Raw genomic sequence first — 21,348 nt, forward strand, 5'->3', positions numbered from 1 at the left:
CAAAGCGAAACTCGAGTACCCGTAGGAGCAATTTCACGAGTAAATGTCCAAAATTTGGATAGAATGTTTTGGATTGAAATGAGATCTTCATCAAATATTGCACCGTTTCTGGTCTGCCAAATAAGCCATGGGATGGTAATGATCGCAGCCTTCCATAACTTAGACGAATGTTGCGGGAGGCGACAATGTTGCAAACTGGAGAAAAAAGCTTCGAACAACGCAATTGGATTAATCATTGATCCGAAGCGGATCCCGATTTCCTCCCATAATTTAGCTTCCACTACACAAAAATGAAAAGATGATCAATAGATTTAGCATTACACTTACAGAGCACACATCGAGAGGCTAATGAGATTCCTTTAACTTGGAGGATGTCATGAGTTGCAATTCTAATGTTAAGAATCTTCCAACATGTAATGGTATGGCTGGGAGGAATGACATTGCTCCAGATAAACTTTCCCCAGGCCACAACCGTTGTATTACGCGTTGGGGATTCATAGAATAACTTAACAGTTAGCTGCCCCTTATCAGGTGGTGTCCATACACAGATGTCAGTGTTATCCAGTCCTCGCTTCAACTGCAGAATGTTGGCCTGAACCTCAGCAGGCAAGAGATTAAAATTATACCATGAGTCTCCTGTCAAAAAATTCTCCACATAGTAATAAAGCCTGGTCTTCTGGTGGGGTGATAAACCAATTTTATCTACCACGGTAGGAGAGATCCAGGAATCAGTCCAAAAATTGAGATTCGAAGTTCGCCCAATCCCCCATGTGCATTGTTGCCTGATCCTGGAATATGTCGATTTGCACGAAACCCAAATAGAAGAGTTCACAATGTGCAATCTGGGCAGGCCCCAGGCAGCCATAAACCGATGTCGTAATAGGTTGAGGACGAAAGAATTTCCTTGCAGTAATTCTCAACACAATTTTCCTAGTAGGGAGATATTGAAAGATTTGTAATTTTTCAAACCAAGTCCTCCACTTTCGATGTTCCTGCAACAGACTGACCAGCCCACAGTTACCAATTTCCGACTCTCTCTATTACCCGTCTAGAGAAAATTCATGATTGCTTTATTTAGCTTGTTTAGAAGATCTACATGCCATTTGTAGATCAGAAAAGAGTGAATTAAAGCCCCTAGTTAAGGATGACTTGATTAGCGTTAGTGTTAAGCCCAAAATATACCTAAAATATCATCAATAATTACATCAATATTGCTACGAATTTATGATATTTATAACCATTTAGAAAGCTTTTACTCTCGAATATGTTTCTTTCATGCAAGGTACATAAATATTTGGTAAAATCCAAATAGGAGTAAAAAGAGCTCAAAAATAGAAGAAAAGCCCTACAAAAGGAGTCGAAGACGACGAAAATTAATAACGTCAAGTCGAGGACACGAACGAGAGCGAAGAAGTGAAAAAGGCTGCGTGCCGCGACCGCGGCCCCCACTATTCACGGTCGCAACACGCGTCCTTCAGCCTCTCCTTCCCTTCGTCTGAAGTACAATTGATGCTCCCCCATTCTCGGTAGAGAATTTAATATTCTCGGTACGAGCAGGAGATTTTAGAGGCCTAGTTACACACTTTCATTTTCGACGAAACGCGATCGTTCGGGTGGATAAAGACGTCCTTTCGCAGCGGACACGATCCTTCACAACGGACACGACACTTCAATCAAGACTCTTCAACATCTATAAATAAAGAGTTGATGGAGAGTTGAAATATAGTGTGTTATACGTGTAGAAGAAAGAGATTAGTGTAGAATTTATGCAGAAATTCCGAATCAAGTGATTCAGAAGTTAGATTTCGATTCTGTTCAAAAGCAATATGATGTACACACATTGTTTACAAAATAATAACAAATTCAGTAGCGTTTAGACATTGTTCCAGTTTAGTTTACATTTTGGTAGTGGACCGACCCAGTCTCTATTACGAAGATTCAACGAGAAGATTGAGTAGAGGATTCGCCCCTGAGCCTGACAAACTCTAACGAAACCCAAGGAAAGGATTGACAACCCGTTCACTTGTACGCCGTCGAAGAATTCAATGCTCCATGTTCTCTGTAAACTTGTATCAATTTATATTTCATCTAATAAAGTCTGTTCTATTCAATAGATTTTTATGCAGCACTTATGGTAACCAATCCACTAAAGTGACTGCTGGTGTTTTCATTAAAACGTAGTTTAATTCAAAATCTTTACAAAGAAACTTTGTTGAACACTTAGGCAAATTATTGTCTCGGTAGAGTTTTAATTTGGTTAAGGGCAATTATCCCGGATAAGGGTTTTGTCGCGTTCAAAGCCTATTAATTAGAGGTTCCGTAATTTATTTCATCTTTATAATTCGTACAAAGTTTAAAGTTGTTTTCTTTGCTTAATGCAAACAAAGAGTAAATTATACCAATAGTACCTGGACTATACCTCAGCTCACACTTTGGTACCTAGATTACATTTCGTCCCAAAAATATATCTGAAGTAACGATGACCGGACAATTTAATACGCTTAGCCAGTCACTAACCAGTCAACTCGAATTTTGACCAATTTTAATTAAAATTTTAACTTTTTTTTAATTTTTTTTTATCTATCTCTTCCATTCTCTCTCTTGGTTCTTATTTCCATTAAAGAATATGAGCAATAATTCTTCTTTTCCTTTGTTTCTCTCTCCCCCTTTCCTTTCTCTCTCTAAAAATGGATGTCAATTAGTTTCTTCCATGGTTAAATTTTCCATCCTCCATTCTTAAAGAATTGAAATGCAAACTCTGTGAATACTCATTTTCTCTCATAAACCCTTTCAACGGACTAGCCCATTTTCTATCTTGATTTTGTGAATGAAATTTTGGTTTGCGAATCAAATTTTGGGTTGGGAATGAAATTTTCCAGAACACACATCTCTACATTATACACCATTCTCTCTTGCTTTTTACATTCTATCTTCTATCCTCTTAACCAAAAAAAAAACAAAACCCAACAACCAGTATTTCCCTTTCCATTTCCTCATCATCTGTTAATTCAGCCTCAGGGTCAGGGTATGTGAAATTTCTCTGCAAAATTGGACGTTTCTTGTTTCCAATTTTCAATTTTTAACATATAGCTAAATTATTGTACAAGGGGATTGCTTTGCTTTTTGGCTATGGAGGCCATCAAGAAGCAATCTACTAGGCTTAGAGAGCAAGACGCGGAGAAAGAGGTAGAGAGTAGAGAGGTTACGTGAGGATAAAACGGCAACCGTCGAATGACAGGTGAAAGGGGATGGAGCAAACTTGCTGGAGCATCGCCAATGAAGTGCCAATCATCTTCTTCTCACTCTATTAGAGAGAGAAACAAAAAGAGATGCCATTATCGAAGAGAGAGAGAGATAGGAAGAGAGATATAAAAAGATAGAGAAACAGAAAGAGAAGCCATTATCGAAGAGAGCGAAACAGAAATAGAGAGATAGGAAGAGAGAGAGTCAAATGGGTCTCATTTTTAAATGTTACATTGGTCAAACCTGTGTTGACTGGTCATTTCCGGTCGCAATTATTTAAATGTCCGGTCAATCATATTTCAGGTATATTTTTGGGACGAAATGTAATCTAGGTACCAAAGTGTGAGTTGAGTTATAATTCAGGTACCATTGCTGTAATTTACTCTGCAAACAAATATACTTGTTTACTTTTCTAAAGTACTAAAACGTTCCTGTTTTTCAAATTCATTCTTAAATCAGATATTTTCTAACATCTTCATACTCTAATCTAATTCTTATTCTAGCAATTTCAAAACCTAAACCGATTAAACGATTTTTCCATATTATAAACCTAAAAGTAAATTTAACCGATTCAGAATAAGTTTTGTTAAAAAACGTTCCCTGTGGGATCGATATCTTTTATTACTACAAGCGTATACCGTGCACTTGCGGAAATCGCTCAACAAGTTTTTGGCGCCGTTGCCGGGGAATGCCAAAAAAATTTGACAAAATTTTAAATTTTTCGTGTTTTATTACGAATCTAGGTTTATTCATACTTATTCAAACTTTTACATTTTATTTATTTTTAATTATTAACATATTTATTTTTCAAATTCTGTTTTGTAGGTAGTTTCGGTTCGTGCGAAATTTCAAGTTCATGCGCAGTTCTCGAAGTTCGGGCACGTCACCAGATCCTATTGACCCAGAAATTGAAAGAACCCTTAAAAAGAATAAGAAAGAAAAGAAAAAGAAAAACAAAACCCCAATAAAAACTAAAATTACCGAGCCAGAAGTTATGGCCACACTTATGGATTACGCTAGGCCAGGAGTGGCCGGTGTAACAAACAGTATAGTTAGACCCCAAATTAATGCAAACCAATTTGAAATTAAGCCTGCGTTGCTTAATATATTGCAAAATAATGTAACGTTTTACGGGTTACCTAACGAAAATCCTAATACCCATTTGACAAATTTCTTAGAAATTTGTGACACTTTTAAAATTACTGATGTAACTGCAGAAGCAATCAAACTTCGCCTTTTTCCTTTTACTTTGAAGGATCGAGCCAAAGAATGGTTAACTTCTATGCCAGCCGCATCAATTGAGACTTGGGAGCAATTAGCCCAAGCATTTTTATCAAAAAAATTTCCTTTAGCAAAAACCGCAAGAGTCATTAAAGAGTTAACATCTTTTTCTCAAAATAATAGTGAAACTCTTTATGAGACTTGGGAACGTTTTAAAGAACTTCAACGTTTATGCCCACACCACCAATTGCCCGCTGAACTTTTAATGCAAACATTTTATAATGGACTAAATCCTACAACTAGAGGTTCATTGGACGCTATTTCTGGAGGGTTATTCATGAAGAAAACATCTGCCCAAGCAAGAGAACTTTTGGAGGAAATGGCAATCAACAGCTGTATGTGGCCCGCAGAACGTGGACACGTACCATCAGCAAAACCATCATCCTCAACTACTTCATCAGTTAAAGGTATAGTGAATCTTGATCCAGTAGCGATGTTGCAAGCCCAAATTTCTGCCTTATCGCACAAAATTGATAGGTTTATGGCACCGTGTGATTCTAATGGTAAGCCAATCCAAACAGATGTGGATTACGAAGGTATGAGTGAAATTGAACAGGTAAATTTTGTCCAAGGGCAAAACCAAAATAATAACCCTTATTCCAATACATATAATCCTGGATGGAGAAATCATCCTAACTTTAACTGGAGGGATAATAATAATGCTAATGCTAATCAAAATCGTACTACCAATTATCAAAATCAATCCAGAGACACGATTAGCACTTTATCTTTTAAAATCGACAAATTCATTGATGCTATGAGCGGAAAAATAAGTAATCACGACGATGGTTTTAAACGGATCGAGAATAAATTCGACCAGCTTATTAAAAACCAATCATCTAGCATCCATAATTTGGAGATTCAAATTGGACAACTCGCTAAATCAATTCCATCCCACAAAGAGGGAAGTCTTCCAAGCCATACGGAAGAAAATCCGAAAGAGCATGTTAAGGCTATCACTCTTCGTTTAGGGAAAAACTACTTAGGCCCGAAAATGCCCGGAAATTCGACTTTACCTGGAACTGATTTATCGAAACCCAAAGAGGATACATTAAAACAAAAAGATGCACCAATTGACTCTAGTACAAAAACTTTTGTACCCAAACCACCTATTCCACACAAAGTCCGCAACAAGGACTATGATAAACAACTTTTAACATTTTTAGACAAACTTAAAAATTTGCATATTAATTTGACGTTTATGGATGCAATTACGCAAATTTCCAATTATGGTAAATTCCTCAAAGATTTAATTTCAAAGAAAATCAGTTGGGAAGGAATTTCATCCATTTCGCTAACTGAAGATTGCAGTTCGATTGTGTCAAGCAATTTGCCCACAAAACTCAAAGATCCCGGATGTTTTACCATTCCATGTAAATTGGGCGATATAGAATTCCCAAGTTGTCTTTGTGATTTAGGAGCAAGCATTAACTTGATGCCATTATCTATTTTTAATAAGTTAGGCTTAGAAGAAGACATCAAACGTACCAATATGGTTTTACAATTAGCGGATCAAACCACTAAAAGACCATACGGTATAATTGAGGATGTTTTAGTTAAAGTTGACAAATTTATTTTTCCTACCGATTTCGTTATTTTAGATTTTGCTTATGATGTAAATTGTCCGCTAATCTTTGGTAGACCGTTCATGAACACGGGACGTGCTCTAGTTGATGTGTCGGAAGGGAAAGTAGTTTTACGAATAGGAGATGATAAGATTGAGTTTGATATGAACCAAGCGATGAAATATCCTATGGAAGATTTCGCTTGTATGAAACTTGATTTAATTGAAGAATGTGTAAATGACATTGTTCAAAAAGAAGAAATAATAGAACCTATAATGAGTGAGGAACTAGAAGATAAGGACCCAGAACCTTTGATTCGAGAAGATGGACCAGTTCCGCCTTCAATTGTAGTTCCACCTAAATTAGAACTTAAAGAATTACCAAGTCATTTGAGGTACGCTTTCTTAGGCGAAGGCGATTCTCTACCTATTATTATCTCTAACAAATTAACACAAGTCCAAGAAGAGAAATTGAAAGAAGTTGTTAGAAATAGGATATGAAGTATGGGTTGGCAAATTTCAGACTTAAAAGGTATTAATCCAAGTATTGTAATGCATAGAATTCATTTAGAAGAAGATAAGCCACCTAAAGCGGATAGGCAAAGACGCCTAAATCCGAACATGAAAGTAGTAAAAAATGAAATTACTAAACTTCTGGACAATGGAATCATCTACCCTATCTCGGATAGTGAATGGGTTAGTCCAATCCATTGTGTACCTAAAAAGGGAGGCATAACAGTTGTAAGGAATGAAGAAGGTGAATTAATACCTACGCGAACCACCACTGGTTGGAGGATTTGTATATAGATTATAGAAATTTAAATAAAGCAACTAGGAAAGATCATTTTCCTCTTCCTTTCATTGATCAAATGATCGAAAGGATAGCTGGTCATGCTTTCTACTGTTTTCTTGATGGTTATTCCAGATTCTTTCAAATATACATTTACCCGGATGACCAAGATAAAACAACCTTCACATGTCCTTACGGAACATTTGCATATAGAAGAATGTCCTTTGGTCTATGTAACGCACCTGCAACATTTCAACGTTGTATGACTGCAATTTTTAATGATTTCATTGAAGATATCATGGAAGTTTTTATGGACGATTTTTCAGTTTATGGAGATTCTTTTGATTCGTGCCTAGAAAATTTAGATAAAGTTTTGTCTAGGTGTGAAGAAACAAATTTGGTATTAAACTGGAAAAAATGTCATTTCATGGTTGACGAAGGAATTGTTTTAGGTCACAAAATATCTGAAAAAGGATTAGAAGTAGATAGAGCAAAAACCTCAGTAATAGAGAAATTACCCCCTCCAACTACTGTTAAGGGAGTAAGATCATTCTTAGGACATGCTGGTTTTTACAGAAGATTTATTAAAAAAATTTCTGTAATTTCCAAACCACTTACTAATTTACTCATGAAAGATTCAACCTTTGATTTTAATGAAGAATGCGTTAAAGCGTTCGAAACATTGAAAACAGCTTTAGTCAGTGCACCTGTTATTGCTAAACCCGATTGGGATCTACCATTTGAAATTATGTGTGATGCAAGTGATTTAGCTGTCAGATGTGTTTTAGGTCAAAGGAAAGATAAGAAACTTCATGTCATTTATTATGCAAGTCACACACTGTCTGGTGCACAATTAAACTACACCACAACTGAGAAAGAAATGTTAGCCGTAGTTTTTGCATGTGACAAGTTTAGGTCATATTTATTAGGTTCAAAAGTTATTATTTATACTGATCATGCAGCATTAAGATATTTATTTGCTAAGAAGGATGCAAAACCACGTCTAATTAGATGGGTTTTATTATTGCAAGAATTTGATATAGAAATAAAAGACAAAAAGGGAGTTGAAAACCTTGTCGCCGATCATCTATCGAGACTTGAAGATGAAAACGGTCCTATAGGTGAAACTACCGGTATACGAGATGATTTCCCTGATGAACACCTCTATCAAATAAAAAGTGTCATGTCACCCATGGTATGCAGATATTGCTAATTATCTTGCAGCCAATATTGTTCAGGAAGGATTAGATTTCCAACAAAAGAAGAAATTTTTCTTCGATATTAAACAATATTTTTGGGAAGATCCCTTTTTGTTCAAGACTTGTGGTGACGGGATAATTAGGAGATGCGTTGGTGAAAATGAATACGAATCCATATTGTCGGAATGCCATTCCAGTTCTTATGGAGGACATAATGGAGTTAACAAGACAGCTGCTAGAATATTTGAAAGCGGTTTCTTTTGGCCTACGATGTTTTAGGACGTCCGTTCATTTATTACTCGTTGTGATAAGTGCCAAAGAACAGGAAATCTAGGAAGGAAAGATGAGATGCCCCTCACAACCATATTAGAAGTTGAAGTCTTCGATATGTGGGGAATAGATTTCATGGGACCTTTTCCCCCTTCCAATGGTAAAACTTACATATTAGTTGCCGTCGATTATGTTTCGAAGTGGGTTGAAGCAATTGCAACCCCGATGAACGATTCTAAAGTTGTCGTTAATTTTCTTGACGATATATTCTGTAGATTTGGTTGTCCAAAAGTTATCGTTAGTGATGGCGGTACTCATTTTATAAACAAGAGTTTTGAAACGCTTATGAAAAAATATGGAGTACGCCACCGCGTATCAACGCCGTACCATCCTCAGTCAAATGGTCAGGCGGAGATATCAAATAGAGAACTCAAATGGATTCTCGAAAAAATAGTTTCATCTTCTAGAAAAGATTGGTCTTCTAAACTCAATAATGCGCTATGGGCATACCGTACTGCATTTAAAACACCAATAGGAATGACTCCATACCGCTTAGTGTATGGGAAGGCATGTCATTTGCCAGTCGAATTAGAACACAAAGCCTATTGAGCTATTAGAGAACTAAACTTTGATTTACGACAAGCAGGTAAGAAACGTTTGCTCAATTTGAATGAGTTAGATGAGTTACGTCATCTATCTTACGAAAATGCAAAGATTTATAAAGAAAAAGTGAAAAAATGGCACGATGCCAAAATTAAAGTTAAACACTTTAATGTTGGGGATAAAGTGCTGTTATTTAATTCACGACTTCGTTTATTTCCAGGAAAACTTAAATCCAGATGGATAGGACCATATTTAGTCGTCAAAACATTCGATTATGGTTCTTTAGAACTGGAAGGTCCTACCGGAGTTCGATTCAAAGTTAATGGTAATCGATGTAAAATCTATTACGAAAATATTTCCCAACTAGGAATTGAGTTCGTAACAAGATTGTCTGACGTATAAATTACTCAGTTTTTCTTACACAGTTTATTTTGTTTTATTTTTTTTATATTTTTTTTGTTCATTTATTTTATTTTATTTTGTTATATTTTATTTTATTTTATTTTTTCCAAAATGCCATTTTTATGATTAGATGACTTTATATTATGATTTAAATGAATAAAATATTTCTATTTCATGATTTTAGATTTAATTTTTAGGAAATTACGATGAATTTGATGTTTCAGGCAATTCTCTGCCGCGAATTTAGAATTCCCTGCCGAGAATCCTCTTTTTTTAGAACAGTCCAAATAGGTTAGGATTTCTCTGTTCATACCGAGAATTTTAAATTCTCTACCGTGAATCGGGAGGTAGCTTAGACGCCTGATTTCCGCAAGGAAATCAGCGTGTCGCGACCACGGCTTTGCCATTCGCGGTCGCGACACGCGTGTTTCCTGCACTATCAGGTCTGCAACACTCTAACCCTTTCGACGAACCTCTTAGCAAACGAAACATTAAGTTTCTTCATTTCCGAAAGGTGCAATTTATACCTTTTCATAATAAAACAATACCTCTTTTCATTTAAACTCTTATAAATTAATCCTAGAGGATTCAAGTTTTGTTACAATTCTTTTTCATCTTTGTCAGAACTCTGATTTTCTTCGCAAACACCGTTCTTTACTAAAGTAACACAAACTTTGCACCATACCTACCAAGAACAAACCATCTAGGCACAATACTGCCTCAATCAACAAACGCCCAGACTTATCCAAGCGATATGGGGCGCCTTTTCCTATCTTCAGTCACGATGAAGGTAGGCGTTATTGGAATCACCGTTACAAATTCTTCACCGGAATGTTGTATATGGATGAATTTCTTAATAGCCAATTAGGCATTTCTGATGACATGAGCCGCTATATGGAGCGCCTAGGGTGGAAAAAATTCGCCCAAATGCGATTTCCAATAATAGGTGACTGGATACTCGAATTCTTCTGTACCGTGCGTTTTACTAATAAACGACGAATACATCTCAGTTTTCATCGAGAAGGCGAAATCTTCACTTTCGGCTATCCTGAGTTGCATGCTTGGTTTGGTTTTCCCCCGAGGGATACAATCAAACGTCATCCTGGACGAGACATGACATCCTCGGACATTTGGAGAATGCTCACTGGATTCTGGCGATTCAATTCAAAACTCGCCTATAATCACTCTTTTCGCTCCAACTCCATGCTGTATTTACACAAATTTCTGTGTCACAGTTTATTCGGGCGCACATTCAGTAGTGTGGTCCGTGACACAGATTTGTATATTCTTGGAGATATATTCCAGGGAAATGTAGTGGATTCTTCTAAAATTCTGATGGAAGGTCTTGTCTCCGCTTCTCGATCCAAAGATAAGAAGATTGGGTTCGGCAATATAATCTGTGGAATAATTCTCGGTTCAAAGGGTACTATTGATATCCCCTGGAGTGATGATGAATTCTTCCCGACAATTGACTATGAATTTCTCGAGCACGAAGGACTTGTGAAACGTGTCTTTCGAGCAGGGCCTCAATTTTTGTCTGCACCGGAACGTGAAACTTTCGTGCAGTTTCAAATTGATCGTATTAAGGCTAGAAATATCCCGTTAGATAGGGATGAATATGTAGAATAGTTTATGTTTTTCATTTTATTTTTTGTATATATTTTGTTTTGTATTAATTATTAGTTTGTTTTCATTACATGTACATATGTTAAAATAATAAAGATCTTATTTCATTCAATTCTTAATTTTTATCCATCTGATCCATTATCTATACTTAGCATATTTCATATGAGTAATTTCTAATTATTCTTACTCAAATTAAGATAAAAAGGATTCACTTGAACTAATATGGTTTTCTATTTTTCCACACGTATATCTACATTTTATTTATAACTCAATTTTTTTTTCAATGCATTAGGTTTTCATTTAATCAATCCAATTCATGTATTAAATAAGTTTTACCATACACTTATTATGCATTTAATATGGTTCTCTTAACTTATGTGCATAAATGAACATTTAAGTTTCATTAATTCTTCATAATCAATTTATTATACTTTAATTCAATTTATTAAGTTTCAACCTTTGGTTTTCCTTGGAATTAATGACATTTATTTAAGTTTTAAGTGCAGGAACACTAAATATTAAGTTCAGGAACCGTTTCCTCAACAAAATTGCACAAACCATGTCCAAAGGCACCAAAATAGGCCATTTTTACCAATTCTCTACCGAGAATTTATTAATTCTCGGTATGAGCAGCAACTTTGGCAGAATTTCAGGGCGAAAATTGCCTGAACATCGCGTGCCGCGGCCGCGGCTTTGCCATTCGCGGTCGCGACACGCGTATAAATTGCCCTTTTCAATCCGATTTTGCCACCAAATTTTGCCTATTCCTATTCCTATTCTACCTATTTCACCTACCTATACAACCCTATATAAACCTACCTCTTACACAAACCTCACATCACCTCTATTTTTACCCAATCCCTTACTCTAAACTCTTCCCCAAAAATCTACTTTTACTCTTCCCAATTTATTCACTCCAATTTCTATCCTCTTTTCTCTTTCCATCACTTCCAATTCAAAACCCCAACCTCATCTTCAAGCTTTACTTTTTCTCTCAAATTCTTCTTCTTCTTCTTCTTCTTCTTCTTCTCACACCCTAAAAACACAATACACCATCACCATGGTTAGAACTAAGCGTGTTGGTAACAAGCCCGCTGTTACGGAAGCTAATCGCCTTCGGGTTCAATGCGGAGCTTATTTTGACATCTATTCGGAGGAAGAAGCCGCTCGTTTCAAACATTTTTCTCAAGCCGACCGCCAATTTGTGGATATGCACTTCTTAGACTTCCATTCGGTAAGAGCATTAAATTTCTCTACTCGAATTGATGCCTTTATTGAAGCTTTGGGTTGGCAAGAATTCGTTAATATGCGTTTTCCGCGTATTAATGAATATGTAGTGGAATTTTTGGTCACTTTGACCATGAACAATAAGAAAACTTCAATTTCTTTTAGGAATAATGGTATGCCTTACACCATTGACTATGAAGCAATGGGCAATATGTTTGGTTTCCCTACTTCTGATTTTTATGATAAGCCTAAGGATTTTGATAATGATGCGGTTTGGCAAACTCTTTCGGACCAAGACTATTTTAATTCGAAAAACACTTCAAGCAAGTTGATTAAGGACAATTGTGTGTTCTTCTTTCATAAGTATTTGAGTTTCTCCTTGTTTGGTCGTGTTGAGAGTTCTAAGGTTCAGGTTCGGGATTTGTATGTTTTGGATAGTTTGCTTAAAGGCTTGCAGATTGATAGCATTGGTATTTTATTTGATAATTTGTTTCGTGCTTCGAGGGCTACTACCATTCAAATCCCTCTTTGTAATTTTATCACCGCTATTGTGTTGGGAGCACGGGGTGAGTTGGCCGATTATGACATGTCCACCTACCGTGGGTATGTTCCGCTTTTGGACATCTCGGCTCTTGAGCGAGCTCATTTATTGCTTCCACAAGGACCTCCCGTCTTTATTTCATATGCTACCCGAATTTCCCATCTTCGTGGCACTATGGGTGGTGGCGCTTCAAGTTCTCAATTTGTAGGTACCGAAGGCGGCGGAGAGGCGGCAGGCGAGGAGGATGAACCACCGGCTCAAGCACAACCCCAAGCACCTCAAGTGGCGGATGATCGGGTAGATTTGCGGAGGATTTTGAACCAAATCAATTCCAACAATCGTCAAATGAATTTAAGAATTGATGATTTGGTTGAAAACAATATGGTGATGAATGACAACCTCAACCTTTTGAGGCGTGAACATCGATCGACTCGGCATCGGATGCTTTCCTTTTTCCGACGCCGTAATGTGGAGACGTCACCTACACCTCCCGATTCCCCACCTCAAGCTTAGGTTGTTTTCTTTAATTTTATTATCTTGTTATAATTTGGTACAATTTTCATTTTCATATGTTTGGTACAATTTTCAATTTTTAATTTTATGTTGACTGTTTCATTTGCACCATTCCTATCTTTATTTCGTATGCTTAAATTTTTGTGCTTTTATTCTTGATATCTCGCTTTTGCACCTATGAGGACATGGTCCAATTTAAGTGTGGGAGGCGATGTACATCATTTTCATTTTTCTATCACAAATAACAAATGCAACGAATCATTTATAACAAATGCAACGTATTTTGCAACATAAACTTGTTTAAAACGCTATTTTTATTAACTTCACATTTTCATATATTTTTAAAAATTAATCATAAGTTAATATGATTATTTTTAGGTTATCATTATCGTTAGAAATTATATTTCTATACGGGTAATATTTTTCAAAATTTTTCACGAATCTCCGATACGATTTTAAGTAAAAATTGTCTCGAGTGAATGTATTTTAAATAAAAAATTCTTTATTCAATCTCTATTTTTATATCATGAAATCATGATACAATAAATCTTATTTTAATTTTCAATTAGGTTTATAGGCATTAAATTGAACTAACAATTTTAGCTCGGTTTGATTTCGTCTTACATTAACACCAATTGAAGTTTTTAAGGAAACTTTAGCCATAATACATGTTGAATTTTAAGTCAATATAGGATGAATGTGCTATTTTTCTTTTTCCCAAGTTACAATTTTATAATTCATATTAATCAATCAATTAGTTGAATTCTTAACTTTTGGCCACGATTGAGACCAACCTTATCACAATCGAGGTATGAAAGGGAAGGAAATTAAGTACCGTTTACTTTTGGCCACGGTTGCGATCACCCTTATCACAATCGAGGTATGGAAGGAACGTTAAAAGCAAAAACAAATTATAAGCGTGTATAAGTTTAAAGTAACGATTGCGTCCACCCATGGCATGGTCGGTACCTCTTAAGCAAACACAAAGCAATAAAATACGTATAAAGTTACGATCAAGACCACCCTTATCTCGGGCGTAACTAAGCAATAACTAACCCAAGTACTTATTTAAAATAATATATCCCATATATTAGTTTAGGTTTGGGAAAGGAAATTTTGTGCTTTGAAATGCCTTGAGACGAAAGACTCAATAACATGCGTGCTTACATTGTCCCGAATGCTTCAATTCCAAATTGGAAATACAAGACGAGTGATATATCGTATATTGTACTAAGTTAGTTTGATATTTTGCGTATAAATTTGCCATGCGAAGTTAGTCTTTTCGGCTTAACTAATTTAAAGGTAATACATAGATATATGTTTTATTTTCATAAAGAGATTAGTTAGAGAATAAATTCAGTGAAATTTTGCTCGGGACTAGCAAAAGATTAAGTGTGGAGATTTGTTAAGCCCAAAATATACCTAAAATATCATCAATAATTACATCAATATTGCTACGAATTTATGATATTTATAACCATTTAGAAAGCTTTTACTCGCGAATATGTTTCTTTCATGCAAGGTACATAAATATTTGGTAAAATCCAAATAGGAGTAAAAAGAGCTCAAAAATAGAAGAAAAGCCCTACAAAAGGAGTCGAAGACGACGAAAATTAATAACGCCAAGTCGAGGACACGAACGAGAGTGAAGAAGTGAAAAATGCTCCGTGCCGCGACCGCGGCCCCCACTATTCACGGTCGCGACACGCGTCCCTCAGCCTCTCCTTCCCTTCGTCTGAAGTACAATTGATGCTCCCCCATTCTCGGTAGAGAATTTAATATTCTCGGTACGAGTAGGAGATTTTAGAGGCCTAGTTACACACTTTCGTTTTCGACGAAACGCGATCGTTCGGGTGGATAAAGACGTCCTTTCGCAGCGGACACGATCCTTCACAACGGACACGACACTTCAATCAATACTCTTCAACATCTATAAATAAAGAGTTGATGGAGAGTTGAAATATAGTGTGTTATACGTGTAGAAGAAAGAGATTAGTGTAGAATTTATGCAGAAATTCCGAATCAAGTGATTCAGAAGTTAGATTTCGATTCTGTTAAAAAGCAATATGATGTACACACATTGTTTACAAAATAATAACAAATTCAGTAGCGTTTAGACATTGTTCCAGTTTAGTTTACATTTTGGTAGTGGACCGACCTAGTCTCTATTACGAAGATTCAACGAGAAGATTGAGTAGAGGATTCGCCCCTGAGCCTGACAAACTCTAATGAAACCCAAGGAAAGGATTGACAACCCGTTCACTTGCACGCCGTCGAAGAATTCAATGCTCCATGTTCTCTGTAAACTTGTATCAATTTATATTTCATCTAATAAAGTCCGTTCTATTCGATAGATTTTTATGCAGCACTTATGGTAACCAATCCACTAAAGTGACTGCTGGTGTTTTCATTAAAACGTAGTTTAATTCAAAATCTTTACAAGGAAACTTTGTTGAACACTTAGGCAAATTATTATCTCGGTAGAGTTTTAATTTGGTTAAGGGCAATTATCCCGGATAAGGGTTTTGTCGCGTTCAAAGCCTATTAATTAGAGGTTCCGTCATTTATTTCATCTTTATAATTCGTACAAAGTTTAAAGTTGTTTTCTTTGCTTAATGCAAACAAATATACTTGTTTACTTTTCTAAAGTACTAAAACGTTCCTGTTTTTCAAATTCATTCTTAAATCAGATATTTTCTAACATCTTCATACTCTAATCTAATTCTTATTCTAGCAATTTCAAAACCTAAACCGATTAAACGATTTTTCCATATTATAAACCTAAAAGTAAATTTAACCGATTCAGAATAAGTTTTGTTAAAAAATGTTCCCTGTGGGATCGATATCTTTTATTACTACAAGCGTATACCGTGCACTTGCGGAAATCGCTCAACAGTTAGTCTCCTGGCTAAGGATAAGGACTGCCCTTTCGAATTAATCTATCTGCCAAAGGTTGTAAAAAACGGCTACAGGCGGCTCCCTGAAATAGCGGAACCCTGAGGTACATGAATGGTAATAATGCTTGCTGAATACCAACCATTGTAGCGAGCTACGTGTACCTGCGATTCAAGACAGAATTCCCAAAATAAATTGAAGATTTCTCCCAACTAACCATTTGGCCTGATATCTGGCCGTAGAAAAGGAAGAGATCTCGAATAGCCCACATATTGCTCTAAGAAGCCTTACCGAAGAGAAACATGTCATAAACATATAATAAATGGGAGGGAAAGTTGATAGGACCCGTGTATGTCATGGGCTTGAATTTACCATCATGTTCCAATTTTGCAAGCCTTATGCTGAAAAATCCTCAACGATTCCAAAAAGAATCGGGGAAAGTGAGTCTCCCTGCCGGACACCTCGAGAGCAACCAAAAAAGCCTTTAGGAGAGCCGTCGATCATAATTGAGATCCTGAAAGAGGCCATGATGGTTAGAATCCAATCTTTAAACTGAAGGGAGAAGCCGAAAGCTTCCATAACCGATAGAAGGAAATTCCAATCTAGTGTGTCAAAGGCTTTCTAGATATCAATTTTAAGAGCCACATTACCCCCATAGCAGCGCTTAGCAAGAAGATTCACACCCTCAGAGGCAGCTGCAATGCATTGGTGAATGTTTATTCCTTTAATATAGCCAAATTGATTTGGTGAGACGATTTGCGCACCTACAGTCGCTAGGCGATCCACCAAAATCTTAGAAATAATCTTGTAGGAGAAATTACTCATTACAATTGGCATGAGCTGAGTAATTTTATTTGCATCTTCTACCTTTGGGAGTAGTACTATAAGACTATAATTCAAACCAGGGAGATTGAAGAAGCTACCAACCATTTAACAGACATTCTGGCCAACTATATCTCGGTACTGCTGATAAAAGCAACCTCCAAAACCATCAGGCCCTAGAGTGCTATCCTTGTTTAGATTGAAAACAACATTCTTAATCTCCTCAATCCCAAGCTTAGCCAGAAGCATGTCACTATCCAAATCAGACACAAGTGTCGGTATAACAGAGTTAATTGAATTTGTATCAATTCGAGAAGCAAAACCAGAGAACAGTGAAGTGTAAAAGCTTACTGTATGCTGTGAGATTTGCGAGGCGCCTGTTGTGAGAGCCCCATCTATCACAAGAGATGAGAGACTAGAATGGGACATTTGGATTTTAGCTGCTCTATGGAAAAAATTTGAGTTTCTGTCCCCAGCCAAGAGCCATTTATGTCGGCTTTTGTCTCGTAAGAGTAACTATTGTCTATATAGCTGCAGATCCAGTTCTTTCTGCAATTCTAATTCTTTTAACTGTTTGTCGGTGGATTTTCCAGCAATCGAAATTTCTAACTGAATCTCCTCTATGTGCGACTTGGCTACCAGGATGTTGTTTTCCACTCTACCGAAGAGGAGCTTATTCCAGTTTCGTAGAACGGGTCGTAGAGTTCGTAGTTTGTGAATGAGGAGTTGTTCCAGTGGTAGAGATAAATTAGAGTCTCTCCAATGGTTGGCCACAACCTCACACATGGAGGGGTGGGTAATCCACATCGAAAGGAACCTAAACCGAGAGAACCGCGAGGCTCTAGAAGCACATCGAAGGACAATAGGACAATGGTCAGACTTGTGCTTGGGAAGGGTGAGGTAGGAAACCCAATCCCATGAATGCAAAAAGGCTTCCGTTACCAGAGTTCTATCCAGTTTGCATTCAACGTGTGGGGTTCCATGTCTACCATTGGACCAAGTGAATTGGTATCCCATGGATTCCACTTCAATCAGGCTACATGAATCAATAAAACCTCAAAATTCATTGCAGCTTTTAGTAGCCGGGATGTTCCCAGCTTTTTCACGAGCTCCTGTAACAGCATTAAGATCGCCCATAACTAGCCATTTTGCATCTGGCCCCAAATTCTATGCCAAGAGGTCAATCCAAAGGTCTCGTCTCCTTGCTGTTGTAGTATTTCCATAAACAAATGAAATGAAACCAAAGTCTGTAATACTAGTCGTAATATGTTGATTGTGACAGACCAAAATCGAGAGGTGAGTAGCAATGCTGTTGTGGCAAAATACCCAAATATAGTTATTATCATTACTAGCAGTAAATTGGAGTGCAATAGATAACCATAAGGAACTAGGGATGTGGTCAATAGCAACCATTGGCTCTGCAATGCATAGAATGTCTGGAAGATTGATAGAACAGAGAAGCTTGAGCGCCCTCTGCATTTGGGGGTCGTTAGTGCCCCTGCAGTTCCAAAATAAAAGGATCATAAGTAACGCTTCGGAGGCCTGCCTCTTAGAGCGTGTTGCCGTCACCTGTACTTCGTGTGTTTTCTTTTTCTTTTGAACTGTAGTCCATTCTACTTCAGAGTCTAAGGTCAAACACATCGGGTCAGAGGTTGGTTCAGTGGTTTAAAAAGTAGTTTGCGGTGGTCGTAGTGCAGACTCAGGAATGGTCCATCCCTCCTTCATAGGTATTAAAGAAACCAGCCATTCAATAACTTCTGGAATACTTTTACTCATATCCTCAGATTCTGCTTGAGACCTTTCGTCATCTTCATAATCACCCCAATGCATCTCATTACGGTTAGCTGAGCTATGAAGAACCATTTGTACTGAAGAATTAACTATGGGCTATGGATGCGAAGAACTGGCTGTGTCTGTAGCCAAATTGTGCTTGTTTAGTGGTTGTTATGTAGCTGAACGAGACCGTTGAGGCTGTTTACCCTCTTGGTGTGGCATTCTAGAAGTTCTTGATATCTCGGTTGCTTGCGGCACTAGAATGCAGAGTGGCCGATTACGGAATAAGAGGAGCACATCAAAGGTAGATGCTCGTATTCTAATGATACATATGAAGGAAAATAGGCAAACGTTTGGCAGCGGAAATATAAAAATTTAAACCTATTTCCTTTAAACGAAGATCTGTTAATCGTTATTTCATATAAAGAGGGATAGAAGGAAATACATTTTGACGAACTATCTACCGTTGCTAGCGATGTGCCCTCAACTCTTAATCCGAGTTCACGAGCACAAAACAAAAACACAAATCAAACGATATTAGAACTCAACCGAATAATAGCAATCAAGATAGATTGCCTCCAATTAATCAACACAAGATCAAAGAATAAAAGAAAGAGATGAAAATGAATTGATTCTGAAGCAAGCAGTGAGACACGAGCCACAACAGTTGGGGTCGAAATCTGCACTCTCCGGGATAGATGGCATGGGCCGAAATTCTCAGTATAAGGGGGTATATATATCCTCTTATATCTAAACCCTAGTTAGATAGAATTAGGTTACTGAATAAGAGTTGTATTCAGAATAATACTCGTATTATTATTATCTATAATTATATCTAAATATAAAGATAATAATAACTTATTAATAGGATAATAATTAAGAGCAATTTAATCTCAATAAACCTCCTAACTTATTTATCCTATAATTAATTTAATTCATAATCATAATCTAATTATAATTGTCCGAAATTAAATTAATTCCTCATGTGTCCCTACACATGAAAATCGCCCCCCTCTATAATTGGGCCTTAGTGGACTCAGTTGGGCTTCCGTCAATTAATTAACATCTGTTTCTCTTTTGGGTTCCAAGTCTTATGTGTGACCCATTAGGTTCTTATTGCTTCTAGCCATATACAACCATTAAATTAATTTCTCAAAATTACATTCAATCTTTGTATAATGGAATGAGTACGCGAACTGTGATTGACAGATCCGAAACATTCCCCCAGAGCTATAAGAAGACAAGTTGATTCCGTCGTTGACCTTTCCGTATTAGTTACAGTATAATTCGATCCTTTGTCAACTACATCCTTGAACAGAATCTTATGACTATGGATTATATCAAGTCACATATAGTGAGACGTTCGTTTTACTTGTACAGGCCGAGTTAACTCCAATTAGATAGGTTAAGTGAAATCTCCATTTGAAGTCTTAAGCTATCACCTTGCAAGGATTTAGAGTCAAAGTCTTCCACAAGCGATCCTTGGACGTATCTCCTATTTATCAGGAGTGACAAATGCTCAATCCAATGTTAACTATCCTGCAATTACTTCCTGTGATACCCAGTGTCTGCCGTACACACCCTAGAGTCATCCATGTTATGGATCGTGTTACAACAGGATCAAAGCATCACATTCCATAATCCAGAATCACTAATTAACATTCATTTGAGTCTTAGGATTACTTATACCTATTAATACCAATGAGATGAACATGTGACAAGGATAAATCTACCCATCCTGTTATCTCAAGTCGGGCCCCCAATCCTAATGAACCCTTTCATTGGATCCATGTAACTGTCCAGATATCTACATATCTGAAGCTTGTGAGATCAGCTCTCTGTCTCGACAGAAAACATTGTTACATGCAAGTCTCAACAGTGTTATGTCAATCCCTATTCAAAACATATCACTTGACTTGGGGTGGTTTTAAGTTTATTAGTTTATTATAATGTTTTGTCTCACTTAATGCTTGTATGAACACTTTATAATCACTTTAAATAAACTTAGAGATTTCCTTTTATTTAGACTTATTTAGTTCTTTAAAAGTGGCTGCCTTTATACAGTTATGAAACCATATCTTATTAAAACAAATGACATAAAGAACAATTCAATTACAGTAGGTTTATATCCTGGAACAATTTTCTATAGGACACTAAACCCCAACACCTAATGCATCAGAGTGTTCGTGTATACCCTTAACTTGGTTTGAAGTTCATTTGATAGATCCACATCTACTAGGACTCGAGCATAGTGTCCAAACTCACCATTCACAGTATTCTGATCAAATTTAATCGGGATACCAATCACCCGTGCAATGCTTGCCAAAATTCCAGTATCCCAGAATTCCCAAGGTAGGTTGTATAGACTCACCCAAATTTGACCAATAGTAGATTTATGAGAATCCGGATTGAAACTAGGCGACCATGGAGTGAACCTCATAATGCTAGGTTTGAGATGAATAACACCCAAACTCCAAATAGCCTGTAAGGCCACTCTTGAGGGCATTATAATATGGAAAAGCCTTTACCCAAAGAGATTAATTTCCAATCAATAGACAGATTCCATATAGAGGGCGAGCCTTGGCGCAACGGTAAAACG

At 36.8% G+C, this 21,348-nt stretch overlaps 1 non-coding gene across 1 annotated transcript; it reads right to left on the reverse strand.

Moving 5' to 3' along the window:
- Window positions 1-4,606: 4,606 nt before the first annotated feature.
- Window positions 4,607-4,713, reverse strand: LOC136225094 (small nucleolar RNA R71). The gene has a single exon (XR_010686832.1). It is a non-coding gene; the product is annotated as a small nucleolar RNA R71 (small nucleolar RNA).
- Window positions 4,714-21,348: the final 16,635 nt, after the last annotated feature.

This window comes from Euphorbia lathyris, chromosome 3, assembly GCF_963576675.1.
Source record: "Euphorbia lathyris chromosome 3, ddEupLath1.1, whole genome shotgun sequence".
Classification (NCBI taxonomy): Eukaryota; Viridiplantae; Streptophyta; class Magnoliopsida; order Malpighiales; family Euphorbiaceae; genus Euphorbia; species Euphorbia lathyris.